Below are 15521 nucleotides of genomic sequence, written 5' to 3'. Positions count from 1 at the left end.
TTGTAAGTCCTTTTTCATTTTGGGCCACTTTTTTTTTACTAGACATCTAAGAATGAATTCATTTTCCAGTTAGCTAAGCTCATAAACAGTTCATGACAGCGCCAGTAGAAGAAAAATGTTCAACCTTTATTTCTCATAATGGTATACGGAGTTCTGAAAGTGTCAACCAAACTATAAAATATATTCATCCAAAAATCTCTCTGAAAAACGCAGAAGTTGTATTAATATTTCCGGTTCTTACACTGTAATTTAAGTAGTGTTCCTTGAAACAAAAAGATAGTATGTATATGTGATATTGATGACATTATGAATATAACTTAAATGTTTTAATTCGGTGGTAAGAAAATCACAGGTCTTTTGATACTTTCCTTCTATTGTTTTTGATACTAAAACCCAAAATAGGAATTTATTTATTAAAATACATCTTGTAGTTTATTATAATTAATAGTCACTTAACACCTGGCATCCCTTTTCCGTTTGGGGTGATGAAGAATTCACCCTCTTTTTGAAAATTTCACTGAATTCTTTTGACGATTTTGCTGGATGAAAAATTTTACCTATTCAGACAAAGATTTATTGAAAATACCAAAACATATTTTTTTTACAACATTTCCAGAGTTAAATGCGATATTTGCGTATAATGCTGATCGAATAACCTTCTTTTTTTTTCATGATTACTATTCAAATTTGAAAGAAATGAAATTGTTTAGGGCTGCGATTGGATTTCAATCTACTGTAGGAGAGTTTCCTTCTGCATATTCTCAGTAATGTCCAAACCAAAATCTGTTCAAATGCAGTTGATACACAACATGCTTTACAAGGATTGATACTGACTTAGCTGTGATAATTTCAGATTGAAATAATCTACAGAAGGATCGGTGGCAGGGAGAAGAGTGATTTCATAAAAAGATGGGAGGGATAGCCGGTAAAAGATCTTACTCACCATCGGCTAGTTCTTAAGACTCTCAGCCAAATAAATGATGAACAGTTCGTTAGAACCTTGTCTTAATTCGTTTAGCAGGTGTTAAAATTGGGAAGGAAGGCGTATAACCATGGCTAGTAAAGTCCTTTCTAGCAGTACTTAGACTAAGTAGCTGAATAGATGTAAAGTACACACGAATGTAATCAAATCTAAGTTCCAGCAATGTGTATATTTAATACACTGCTGGTCTCAAGTTTTCAATCCTTAAAACAACTTAAAGGTACTGTTGACTATCCACAGAATAAACATCTTTAAGTGGACAGTATAAAGATAAACCGGGACACCTGATAAGGGCTGAGCTGCTACCTTTTTGTTTTATAGAAAGAGTATTCCTGACTTAAGTTCTATAAAAGAAAAAGAGAACTTCAGCCACCTAAGAAAATCTCTCTAAAAGAATACGAAAACCACAAACTTCAATTTAGTTTTACAACTGACGACGGAAGCTTACAATAAACTTTAGCCATTTTATAAAACACCGGGAGTTCATTTAACCAGAATTCTAATAGGACTTAATGGTATGAGAGAATAACCTCAAATCCTCTACGTTTATGCTTTTCCTTTAATCCCCATGAATTCGATCACTATTTAACTTTCCAGAACCAGTTTTATTTACAGATCATTGCAAATTCTAAGAACCTGATCGCAAAATTCGCGATGGTTATGTTTCCAACGTAATTATTCATTTTCACCTCAATATTTGCGGTGGTAACTATGGAGAATCTTGAGAATACGGTGAAAGCAATTCTCTTCACTTCTGAGTGTAGTATCTCAACCCCCCTCCCTCTAGGGATGTTGCACAGTTCTCCACTAAAGAGTGAAACCTCATGGGGAAAACGAATCTAGAAAAGTACAGTTATTATTCAGCCAAAGACAATTACCTTTCAAAAATATGTCAAAAGTTGGTGAAAAGTTTACACAGTCATTTTTTGTTAAATCTGTTGAATTAAGATGGAAGACGTTTTATTTTGCGTTATTATTTGGTTGGAAAACATTAACTGGAGATTGGAAAGTACATGGGGAACTGTGTACCTTATCAAAGTGTTGATATTTTAATCAAAAACGAAAACTATAGTGGCTCTTTTTAACAGGTTTGGAGTGAAAGAATACGAACGGTATTCTAGTTCCACAACGACCAGAAAAAGAAATGTCAAATAAAAGGGGAAAAATGGAAAAGAATCCATTTCCACTTTGACTAAATGAAGATACTTGGAGAAGAATTTTTCCCAAGTATTTTCATTATGGAATTTGTTTATAAAGACTATTAGACCATGATAATCTGCAAGTGGATGGGCTGACCAATAAAATTACAGACCAATCCCACTCGAGAACAAATGTCTTAATTTAGAAACACTTAAATTTGATTGCTAGCCGCGAAATTAAAACACGCCTACAACCGTAAAGTGTATTTTTCAAACCCCAAATAAGCTCATCCAGCATAAACAAGAAGACCTTTTTGGTTTCTTCGATCACCAAATCTTCCATTTATATCTCTGAAATTACCGTTGAAATATTAGCAATAATCACGGCCTTCATATATTGATGCAAACAATCAAAAAATCAATGATGCAATCAAACAAAGAGTTGAAAACTTCTTGCTCCTAAATCATGATGGTTTTAAGAAATTTACGTTGGTATATTCATCATAAATTTCTTAAAATTCTTTCTGTTTTTGTAGGTCTCAAAATTACTTCTGAATTTTCTTTGTTATCAAGAGTTTTTCTTATTTTTATCCATCATCTCTTGAGATTATGAACATGGATTTCTAGGCAGTCCTTGGTTCTGAAACTTTAAGGCATACTGGTATTATGTATTCTCCTCGTGTATGTTTTGATATTATGGATTTACCAATGAATTACCAATCATATTATGGGTTTATACATGTGATACTTTTGTTCAATCATAATTTTGAAGTTGGTAATATCTTAGCACCAAAATATTCTTAATTACTTCGTCAGACTGAAGATTGGTGAAACTTTGAGGAGAACTAAGGTCCCGGTTTTCATAGGATTTCAATAAACATAAAACGAAGATAATCAGTCTTCCTCCAACCACCTCTGTCTTCCCCAAAAAAAGGGGAAATTTTATTATTCATCTCCATCCGCATCAAATACTTTCATTCTTGTTAGACCAGCATTCGACAACCAAAGAAACACGAGACAAGGCGAAGCTTAACTGTCCGTGGCTCTGACGATCCGATACGTGCACCGTGATCACGGCAAGCTGAGCCGTGGACTTCGTCATTCAAATCGGAACGCGAATAATAACCTTTGACCAGCTTATTTCATCAATGTGCGCTATGCATCTGCATCTCTTGAAACAGTCTGACCACTGAGAAAGAAGCGCATAGTCAAGATCAGAGCTCACAAGATCATTTCTTTCTCCCTTTCCCTTTTTTTTGCAAGGTGATGAACCTAATATTTAAAAATAGCCGTGATTGTGCAGTAGAATGAACTACAAAAGACTTTGCCACCCATCTTTAAAAAGTATTTTGAAAAGCGTCTTAGTTTGGAGTTGAGCAGTAAGTATCTTCGTTCAGAGATTATATTTCAGATATATGTCGAAAACTTAATCAGTCTATTAATGATATATCTGCAATTAAACTTGCTAATGCGCATATATATTATTTCTATGCGTTAATGCTCCTGGATTGGTCTTCTTCCAATGTTATGAATCCGCGTGTATTTGTGGGTATCACTATATTATTGCTCCACTAGTAATATCTTTATTAGATAAATATTTAGTATCAATCCCCGTGAATTAATGGACTATTTTCTAATGACTTCGCCCGCAAATGCTCCTGAGTTCCACCCCTCTTAGACGTGCTAAATAAATGGCTTCCTTCTAACATTAAACTCTGATATTTTCCCGAGTTCTGAAGGGTGTGGACATGAATCACGATTTCTTAATCGTACCATAATTTTGAATTTAAAATCTCGCAGAATTTCTTTCTTTTCGTGCTTAGTCTTGCAGAAGGAAATTTTGTAGATGGATGATCGCTGTGATCATCTAAGGATTTATGTTCTTTAAATTTTATGGAGATTTCTTTGGATGGCACGCGGTCTGGTTATCCTTGTAGGATTAATGTTTTTCAGGAAAAGTAGCGCATTCAGAAATTATATTTAAGAGATTGAAAAACACTTCAAATCCTTCCAATCAATTATGAGGTTTCCAAATATATACTCCACTCCCTAAAAGTTTGGAATCACGTTTCATTTTTCTTAATTTTCAAAGTTTTTATTAAAATAGGACCAATTTGTTCACCAATTTTTATCAAAGTATTTTCTATTATGCATAAAAATAAAAAAAAACACCTGAAAAAAAATTTAGAATTTCTGGAATAATCCAGAAAGGCGAAGAAGACTCCTGAACGTTGCACAATATTCTAAAATAGACTCCTGAACAAGTTTTCTAGAAGACTTGTTCAGGAGTATATTATAGAAGACTCCTGAACGTTGCATAATATTTACAAGACTCCTGAGCGTTGTATAATATTGTAGAAGACTCCTGAACGTTGCACAATATTCTACAATAGACTCCTGAGCGTTGTAGAATATTGTAGAAGACTCCTGAACGTTGCACAATATTCTACAATAGACTCCTGAACAAGCCTTCTAGAAGACTTGTTCAGGAGTCTATTGTATAATATTGTAGAAGACTCCTGAACGTTGCACAATATTCTACAATACTCCTGAACAAGTCTTCTAGAAGACTTGTTCAGGAGTCTATTGTATAATATTGTAGAAGACTCCTGAGCGTTGTAGAATATTGTAGAAGACTCTTGAGCGTTGCAGATCATTTTAGAATATTCTAGAAAGTAGGAGTATTCTTTCAACATTATGGAAGATTGTTGACGATTCTAGAGATTTTCAATAACATAAATTGAGACGTAAGAATTGTAACTTAAAAAATCAAACAACTGTCATTCAGAAAGACTGTTTGGTGTAAATTATGTGTGATCATCTAAGGATTTGTGCGTTACAGCACGCGTAGAAACGGAAGCACAAGATAAGACCATAATACTGATTTCTAAAAGCAATGGATGACTTACTGCACCCGAAATCCGACCGAGTTCAATACCAGAGAAGCTCCCGTGTCTAAACCCACTGCAAAACTTACTTCGTTTTAAACAAGCAGGACTTCATGGTCGTGTAGCGGTTCTACAACTCTTATTAAAACCGGAAAATTGAAAGAAACTGTTGGCTTGGACTACGTGTCATCAGCATTGGACAATTGCAGAGTGAAAAAACTTACTGTGGACGGATGAATTGAAATTTTAAATTTTTGGATTCAAGTGCAGAGTCCTTGGGACGATCAACTGAATTAAAAATGGTGCCACATTGTGTAGCGTTCACTAAGTGGTGGTTCCATCATGATCTGGGGTTGCTTCTGTTTTTCTGGAGTGGGTGACGTCGTCGGAATTGAAGGAATGTTAAGAAAAGAAGGCTATAAAACATTCTTGGATATAACGCAATATCTTCTGGACTTCGACTTCGTGGAAGAAATTTTACAGTATAAGACAATGAATTAAAGAACAGCTCTAAGCTGTGCATGGACTTTCTAACAACTAAATAACAGCAGTGAGTATTGCAAATACTCACTGCTGACTAGAAGACGAGTGGTTTCGAACTCGTTTCCAAATGTCGACCAAGGTTTGAATCCAATCCCTAACTGGGTTGAAAATTTCAGGGGATTTCAATCCGTTTCTTTCCCTCTATTTGTTTTTCGGGCTGGCTGTGTGCACAGATTTAAACCAATTCAATTTCTTATATTCACAGCACATTAGAAAGCAAAATATAAGCATTTTAGAAGTAATTGAAATGCAGATAGTTGAACTAGGGATCAAAGTGAAAGAAATGGACTTAACTGAACTTAAGCAGGTAAGAAGAAATTTCGAAATGGACAGACAAAATCAAACAGTACCTTTTTAAACCTAAGAATCTTTTTTAATCTTATATTTATATGAATTTATAATACAATTAATAAGTTGGATAATTAATGAATTAAAACGTATTGCAGATTAATTTTGTCTTGTTGGTCACTTTAATATCTTTCAGGTTCAACTTACCTTCTTGGATTGATCCACCAGTGAATAAACGTTGTTTTCCAGGTAATTATTTCTTTTTTAGTGTTTGCCAATGTTCTGTCCGTGTCTCATTGTGTTTAAACTTGCTGTATGTCTCGAAGTTGCAGCCCTAAGAATAAATACTTAAAGGTTTAACGTCAGTTACTTTCGAATAAGAAAAGTTTATTTCATAGACAATCTCCTACTTTTCTTCGTCCCCTAAAAATCATGATATAAACCAGTAGGAAATCCCCCTCTTCTCCTTGAGGTCAGTTAAGCCAACTTAAACCGAAAATCCAGCGAACAGAATCGAATTGGACCCGTTTTCCAAATAATCGAGGCAGCCAATATATTTCTATTTAGGGGCTGTCCTTTCAAAATGTATGACATCCCAAAGTTATCTTAAAACATGAATCCATTTTAGGACTTGGAACTTGAGGGAAAAGGGACAAATTTAATCAACTGAATGAGGAGAAATATTGTTATTAATTGGCTATATCTGAGAAGCAAATATGCATATTTCTTGGTCCTCACTAAATTTATGGACTGTTATAAGATCAAAAGATCGCCTTGTGTGTACTATCTCATTGGAAGAATTATGTCAGAAGCATTTTCTTTGGAAGATTCTTTATCTCAATCGTTCCTGCAATATTTCCAGCCACAGTAATGAGGATTTTGAAATAACTTCCGATGTCTTTAACTACCAATTTCTGTTGGCCAGATGAATCCATTTTAGAGTACATCTTAATACGAGGCGTGGTTCAATATCTTTTTAGACAAAAAGATATTGAAATATCTTTTTGTGAGAAAAGAAAGAGCTATAAATAGAATAACTGCATACATTTCAAGTCACAGATACCCAAGTCAATCTTCAGTGTTGTAAGTAGGTAGAGATGGTAAGGGAACCGTACTGTTAAGGAGATGAGGTCTACAGACGGGTGGAAAGCCTCTTAGGCTCGATTCTGTCGAGCCTAGAGGGGGAGCCCACACTGTCGCCTCCCGGATAAAGGTTCCTCTTCCCGTTGTCTGCATGGCAGGAACTCTTAATGAAATATCCCACACCATGGCTGAGCTAATCTCGGACGAGAAACTGTGGTTTTTCATCCAGCTAATGGTCAAAAGATATTAAAATCTAGATTTTAGGGAATATAATACCAACTGTGAGTGGACATTCGACTGACTTACCATGTTCTTAAAGGACCGGCTACTGGCTTTTGCACGACATCGTTCTTTTCATAAATATTAAAATAATTCTAAGTTATTTTAGAACTCTCCCGCTTAGATTCAGATACTGTTAGTACATCTTTCACTAGACCTTCAGATCAGGTTATTTCACTGATTCACGTTAAAATGGCGACGTGTCCATGTATACAACCCCTGTTATACCTATTCCCCCAAGAGCGTGATGTCAGTAAAGCCTATTTCGGCCAAGAGCTCCTCCTTTATTGTCCATCACACCAACGATGACCGGAAAGGGAAAAAAAAAGAACGCCTGATGCAAGTTTGTGTTGTGAATACAAAGTTGAAAGAGCACTCTCACACGGGAGTCATTCCACGGGGTGGACACGCACCGGTTGCTATGGATTAAACAAGATGCTGAAGTTAGGCGGAAGTGTGTGGCCAACCTATGTGAGAGGGAAATTTTGAATTTCCAAACGCTATGATTCGTTTAGAAATAAAAGTTTAAATATTTCATTGTTGAAGAGATAATCTCGAAGAAGGACACGCTGTAGTTCGGCTGGATATTTGTAACTCAGATTAAAGTAATTTTATTCCCCAAAAAAAACATTTTTTCATACGCAAAATATGCAGAAGACTCTGAACGTTTTAAGATCCGTAGGATTTAAGAATTAAACGAGTTAAAGAACTAAATGGAAAGATCGAAGTCAGTATAACTTTTCTTTCTAATATATATAAAGCAGGCAGTGGACCTTGGAGTGTAGATAACGCAACAATAGGCTTTTAGAGTCGTCTGCTTATACTACAATGGTGTACAACCAAACGACTAAATGTGGTGTTTCCATAACTTTTGAGAAGGCAGTGTAGACGTTCCACACAGTTACTACAAAGTATATATGACGCAGGCAGTAGACCTTGGAGTGTAGATGACAATAGGCTTTGAGTCGTCTGCTTATACTAGGACGGTGTACAACCAAACTGTATGTGGTGTTTCCATAACTTTCGAGAAGGCACTGTAGGCGTATCACACAGTTACTGCACAATAGCCCAGTGGTCAGGAACGGGAGTGCTGAAGCGCACGTTCTTTGAGTAGACCTGGGCTCAAGCCTGACTACTACATACAATTGATTGCCAACCCGCACTGGACCACGTGGCACAGATTATGGTCCTTTTCTCTCAACATGAATTGTTGAGGAGGCTTCCATCCTGCAGGAGCTGCAATTTTCTTTATATATATGACGCAGGCAGTGAATCGTGGAGTGTAGATGACGCAACAATAGGCTTTTAGAGTCGTCTGCTTATACTAGGACGGTATACAACTAAACAACTACATGTAGGGTTCCATAACCTTTGAGAAGGCAGTGTAGACGTGTCACACAGTTTCTAAACGATATATATGACGCAAGCATTGGATCTTGGAGTGTAGATGACGCAACAATAGGCTTTTAAGTCGTCTGCTTATACTAAGGAGTACAACCAAACGACTACGTGTGGTGCTTCTATAACTTTTGAGAAGGCAGTGTAGACGTGTGTCAGACAGTTACTGCGCGATTTAAATTTACAAACAAGTTTTCGCGGACAATTGCTCTTCTCCCCCGCTGTTACTGTTAAGTTGCTGCGTAGGTCATCACGAGCGTGACCTTTTACTCTTCTTAATTTGCCCCACACATCCTTGAAAGAGGAAGGAAGAAACCAAATGAAAGATTTCCGTTAACTCTTTCCTCTCGAGCAAGCACAAAGGTGCTAGCAACGGATGCACAGAAGTTCCGTTCTTTTGTTATGCCAGGACGCTGTGAGGTTATTAGCAAAAATATTGCGCACCCCCACCCACTTCCTCGTTAATATAACGAAGCGTTTTTGCTTAGCGGGGGTGTGCAGTACGCAATTCCACATTCCAATTATTCGGCCGAAGGATTTCCAAGCAAACTGAATACGACAGGAGCGCCCCCTCTGTTGATGTAAAAGTAAAAAAAAGTGATTCAAATAATTATTTTATTATTTCTTGGAACGATAAAGTTACGCGAGTGCATCAAAGAAAATGCGGCGTCCACGTAAGATGTTTGTCTTTAGGTAGACGGGGGGGGGGTTACTTGAAAAGACTTCTTGGGATTTTGAGTCAGTTCTACAAAAAGAAAAGAAAAAAACCTAATTACAATGCTGCATTTATATATAGTGGAACTAAGTTCGCAGTTCCACATCTCATTTAACAGTTCGATTCACAGTGATATCGTTTGAATCACGTCTTTCTTGTATCGTCAGCAATTTGAAGGGAAGGGGGTGCGTTCTTTGCAAAAAGGGGTTTTGGGGGTTGTGTGGGCGAACAAACAAATAATCGCGAGTACGCCTACAGGGGTATTTTGCGTCGGAACGTGACGCAAACAGCGTCACGTTCGGCCGCTTGTGTTTGTGCGTGTTTTGTTTATCCTTCGAAAGGAGCGTAAATAAGAGCGGGCCCAGTCCGTGTTCCTCGTGAATAAATGATTGCGTATTGCGTCGGCAGCCGGGCGGAATGTGTGGAAACTTTTAATACGGGGCCTAATGGAAATAAGCCCGCTATTAATCGGCGTTATATGAGCGGCAAAGAAGAGATTACTTAGAATGCGAGCGGCATGGGTGCGCAGCCAGGAGCCGGCCCTGTAAGTGTGACTCCCGAGCAAATGCAAAGTAAACAGCGCCGAAATGTCTCTGACGGAATGCTTTAACTCGAGCACAAACGCGCAAGTTGGACGAAGACAAACATCGATGACACTGCACGGAACACGTTCGTGCAGGACAGCCCGCCTCCAGTACGTGACTGCACCTTTAAATGTCATCATTTCGTGGTGGTTCGCTGCTCTGTTGACCACTCACGTGTCTCTCTCTCTCTCTCTCTCTCTCTCTCTCTCTCTCTCTCTCTCTCCCTCTCTCGACACCAAGATGTGCTACGACATCACCTAGCGATGGGCGCCACTGCCTCCTCTTTCTGTTTTCTCTTTCGCCGTCTTTAACCTCCTCCCTCGATCTGTCCTTCTCCCTTTCCTCTCTTCATCTCTCGTTCTCTCTGTCTCTCCTCCTTTTCCTCTCTCCATCTCTCGTTCTCTCTCTCTCTCTGTATCGTTCTTTGTCTTTCTCTCTGCACCGTTCCCTTTCTTCATCTTTTTATCTCTTTCTCCCTAGTTCTTTCTGTTCTCTCTCGCTCTCTTTCTCGTTCTCCATCTTTTTACCTCTCTCTCTCTCTCGCTCTCCATCTTTCTCTATTCTCTTTGCATAGTTCCCTCTATCCATCCTTTTTTCTCTTTCTCTCATTCTCTCCATCTCACATCTTTCTATCTTTCTCTCTTCCCTCTGTATCGTTTCCTTTCTCCATATTTTTATCTTTCTTTCTCCTTCTCTCTCTTCTCTCTGCCTCCTTCTATCTTCCATCTCTCTCTCTCTGCATCCTTCTCTCTTCCATCTCTCTCTCTCGTTTTCCCTTCTCTCTTCCATCTCTCGTTCTCCCTTCTCTCTCTCTCTCCATCTTTCTCTCTTCTCTCAGCGTCGTTTCCTTTATCCATCTTTATTTCTCGTTCTCTGTCCATCTGTCTTTCTCTCTTCCCTCTGCATCGTTTCCTTTCTCCATATTTTTATCTTTCTTTCTCCTTCTCTCTCTCTCTTCTCTCTGCATCCTTCTATCTTCCATCTCTCTTCCATCTCTCTCTCTCGTTTTCCCTTCTCTCTTCCATCTCTCGTTCTCCCTTCTCTCTCTCCATCTTTTTCTCTTCTCTCAGCGTCGTTTCCTTTATCCATCTTTATTTCTCGTTCTCTGTCCATCTGTCTTTCTCTTTCTCTCTTCCCTCTGCATAGCTTCCTTTTTCCATTTTTTTCTCTTTCTCTCTCTCCTTCTCTATGCATCATTCTCTTTTCCATCTCTGCATCCTTCTCTCTCTCTCTCTCTCTCGTTCTCCATCTTTCTCTCGTCTCTCCGCGTCGTTCCCTTTATCCATCTTTTTTCTCTCTCTCGTTCTCTCTTCTACCTCTCTCTTTCACCTCTCTCTCTCACCTCTCTCTCTCACCTCTCTTCTCTCTCGGGTAGTAGGACGCATATAATAGCTGCCCTCCTCACACCGGGTGGAAAAGAATCGAGTTCGAATCCCGTCAATGTGTTTTTTTTTCACAACGTTGATAAGACAGTCGGTCTCAGATGAGAGCTGCATGGTTTTTTCTACCAGAAATTCGGGTTTCTGGGCCAGAAAATAGGCAAATCGAACCAGAGAGCACACAATTTAGGCACAATATGGTGTTAGTCGCAGATGCGCCTGAAATCCAACAAAATCTGCATTTTCTCTTCTTATTTTTAAATGTTTTTAGCTCAATGCGATGGACTCCTTCCTGTTGCTCAGACTGTACACACGAGGGGACATAAATTCAAATTAAGAAAGGATGGTTTCAACGCAGATGCGCGGAAGTTTGTCTTCAGCCAGTGGGTAGTTGATTGATGGAATAAGCTCCATGTGTGCAAGTGGGTAGTTTGAATAAATCCAAGGAAGAATTAGACAAAGCTAGAGGGGGGTGGGCAGGTGCTATGGGAAGTATTACTCATTTATTTTTGATGATGCTATATAAGCTTTCTTTTTTTCATCATTTGCAACTCTCAGTTTTCTCTCTGGATCCATCCTCATGTTTGTACATGTTTCTTACTTTTATTTCTCACTCGTTCAATATTTTACTCTTCTTTACATTTGTCTCTATATTGTTCAATCTTTCTCTCTATCATTACCTACCTTTTCCTGCATGTTTTTACATCTCTCTCTCTCTCTCTCTCTGTCTTTCTCTCCTATGTTATAAGAAGTTAAAGCATATGCAATAAATAAAATAATATATATAAATTGGCCTCTTCAGGAGATACAGAATTCCCTTTTAATATTGGATTTTTCTCCTTTATTCTTAACTTCGAATAACCTCATTTGAAAAAAAGAATCCTTGCCTTAAGAAAACCTGTTTGCAAACACACCTTTATCTTGTTAAAGAGAGAAATAACAAAACCAAATGATTTTGTCACATAACCGACATTCAGGAATTTTAGGATCGTGTTCAATAATTTAAATTGAGTTGGACTTCACAAAGCCAAACGGAATTTTAACTGAAAACCATTAAACTCGCTAATCTCTGGGAATGGGAGGGTTTCCGATAAATGAGGTGTTTGGTTTGGTCACACTTAGTCGGCGAGTATTTTTTCCCCCAAACTCTCCTCTTAGAGCGAGAGAATTATTGATAATCGAAATATCCATCAGAACAACACTTCAATATCTTGAAAGAGACATGCCTTTCATTTTTAACTGGGAGGAACAGATAAGAACACTTATCTCGCCATGGAGTAAATATTTCAAGAATACCAGAGGCAAAATTAAAGTGAAATTGCTTCTCTTGACTGTTCTTATAAGATTGGGTCGGATCTTTATAAAAAGACACTTTAATCTTATAATGATATTGTTGCTCAATCTATAATAGAATATCAAATTATCCAGAGTGGTTTGAGCCCATTTTAAGGTTAAAATAATATTAATTAATTAATAGAATTAGTTTTTATCCTAACTCCAAGTAAAGGCTTCTGTCTTCCATTGCTTCGATGTCAAATTATATACCAATAATAAATTTTTAGCATCTTTATTATTTCTTCTACATTGAATCGTACAATCATTAAGGCCTTTTTAAGTCCTATGTTTATCAATAAATAAAAGTATATCTGACATCAAGAAGATTATATTCCTACGGAATTCTATCAAGTCTGTTTTCCAAAGAGATACGACTCCACTACATTGAGTTTCAAAAGAAATTCGGCTTTATTTTTATGAATCATAATCATGAAATCATTACTACTGGAAACTGAGGGATCACTCCAGAATTATTTCCGCGTTTAAACAGCATCTTGGACAGTGACTTGCATTTTTGACCAAACCTGTTGTTGCTCTAAATCCCTCATAATGATTTGGGGATATGTTGTGTTAGATTACTTTGTTCTCTAACAGCTTAGTTTAGTTTAAGTTTCATCATTATCAACATCAGCCGTTTTCGATCCATTGCAAGATGGAGTCTCCAGCAACAACATTGCAAGATGGAGTCTCCAGTTCCTTCTGTTTTGTGCAATAGCCATCTATTTACTACCCACGAACTCTTGAATTTCATCTCTCCATCTCCATTGTTGTCTTCCATGTTTTCTTTTAGCTCATCTTGGGTACCATTCTGTTATTTTCTTAGTCCATCTGTCATCATGTCTTCGAGCTATGTGTCCTGCCCAAGACCATTTTAGTTCTTTAATTTTTATGAATGTCCTTTACTTGAGTTTGCTGCCTAATCCATGTGTTTCTTTTCTTATCTAACAGTCTGATTCCCAATATGATTCGTTCCATTCTTCGCTGTGTAGTTCTCATCTTCTCTTCCATTCTTTTGGTGAGTGCCCAAGTTTCACTTCCATAAGTCATGGTGGGGAGTATACATTGGTTCATTATTTTACGTTTCAGACAAACTGGGATATTGCTCTTCAGTATGTGACTATATTTCCTGAATGCTATCCATCCCAAATTTATTCTTCTCTTGACTTCCAGCCATTTATCATTATTACAGCTAATAACTTGTCCCAGATAAGTATATGACTCCACCTTTTCAATTACTGCTCCTTCAATCATTATTTCCCTTTCTGTGGCATACTTGTTCATCATTACTTTTGTTTTAGCCATATTCATCTTTAGTCCAAAATCCTTACTAACTGTGCATAACTGGTTAAGATTTTCCTCTAATTCTTTGGGATCGTGGCTTATGACCACAATGTCATCTGCAAATCGTAAATGGTTTAGGTACTCTCCGTTCACATTGACTCCTTTCTGCGACCAGTCTAATCTTCTGAAAGCTTCCTCAAGGGCAGCTTCGGAGATATTGTGTCTCCTTGTCGAACTCCTTTCTCGATTTTAAATTTTCTGCTGTCTTTGTCTAGTCTAATAAAGGATGTAGCACTCTCATATTTTCTTCAAAATCATAATATATGGGGTATCTATGCCTTGTCTTTCCAGTGCCCGAAACATTGCCTTATGCTGTATGGAGTCAAATGCCTTTTCATAATCCACAAATGCCAGGCATAATGGTGTTTTATATTCATTTGCTTTCTCCATTAGCTGTGATATTACGTGAAGGTGATCCATAGTTGAGAATCCTGTCCTAAAGCCAGCTTGCTCTTTCGGTTGATTCTCATCAAGTATTCTTTCTAATCTGTTAGAAATAACCCTTTTGAACAACTTGTACATGTGGGATAACAGGCTAATTGGTCTATAATTTCTGATTTATCTCCTTTCTTATGCAGCAAAACTATGATTGCATTATTCCACTGCTTAGGCATCACACCTTTTCTAATGCACTTTGTGAAGAGCCTTGCCAGTTTTTGTGTTATGTCTCTTCCTCCCAATTTTAACAACTCTACAGTAACTTCATCTTCCCCCGGGGCTTTCTGATTCTTCATTTTCTTCAATGCATGTTCTACCTCATCAGGAAGAATATCGGGTATGTCTTATGTGTTACTAATTTCCCCACTTCATCTTCCGAACTGCTGGCATCATTCCCTCGCTCCTTATATAACTCTTATAGTAGTCTTCTGCTTTTTGAATTATGCCTTCTCTGCTGTTTATAAGTACACCATCGCTATTCTTCAGTTTCAGTATCATTTGTGTTTCTGTATTACTGCTTATGGCTGCTGATTTAAGCCCTTTGTTTTTCCTTAATGCTTGTTCTACTTTTCTTGTGTTAAATCTTCTTATGTCCTCTCTGAGTCTGTTTCTAATGGCTTTGCATAACTCAGTATACTCAATTTTCTCCTAGTCGGTGTTTATCTTGCTCTTCATTTGTCGCCTTCGTTCATCATGACAAGTGTTTCTTGACTAATTTTTTCTTCTTTGGATTTCTTTTTATCTACAGTCTTCCCCGTCGATATTTCGGTCCTGAAAGATCTGAAGAAGCTCAAACTTACTTTTTCATACTACTTTTTCTCTTCTTCTGTTATCTCAAAGACCTTTTGTATTATTTTCTAGTCAGTTTTTCCTTTCTCTTCTTACATCGATATCAAGTATGCATCTTACCATTCTGTGATCACTTCCAACATTTACCTTGTTCAGGACAGTAACATCATTCATGATATATCTTCTGTTAGTGAGGATAAAGTCGACTTCATTAGTTGTTAATCCATTTGGATTCTTTCATGTCCACTTTCTGTTCATCCTTTTCTTGAAACAAATGTTCATTACTGACATTCCACGAGAATCTGTAAATTGCACAAGTCCAATTCCACCAATTCCAAAA

General features: G+C 37.5%; 1 long non-coding RNA gene across 1 annotated transcript in view; it reads left to right on the top strand.

Annotated features, from left to right (window-relative positions):
- LOC150075110 (uncharacterized) overlaps window positions 1-15521 on the top strand; it is an 84886-nt gene that overhangs the window by 43211 nt on the left and 26154 nt on the right. The window contains exon 2 of the long non-coding RNA XR_016547900.1: window positions 6037-6089. This is a non-coding gene — a long non-coding RNA (uncharacterized LOC150075110). The remainder of the gene's footprint in view (window positions 1-6036; window positions 6090-15521) is intronic.

Source organism: Mastigoproctus giganteus, chromosome 14 (genome assembly GCF_048544385.1).
Source record: "Mastigoproctus giganteus isolate SK-2022 chromosome 14, ASM4854438v1, whole genome shotgun sequence".
Classification (NCBI taxonomy): domain Eukaryota; kingdom Metazoa; phylum Arthropoda; class Arachnida; order Uropygi; family Thelyphonidae; genus Mastigoproctus; species Mastigoproctus giganteus.
The sequence above is the reverse complement of the archived record's forward strand: the minus strand, read 5'-3'. Positions and strand labels throughout refer to the sequence as shown.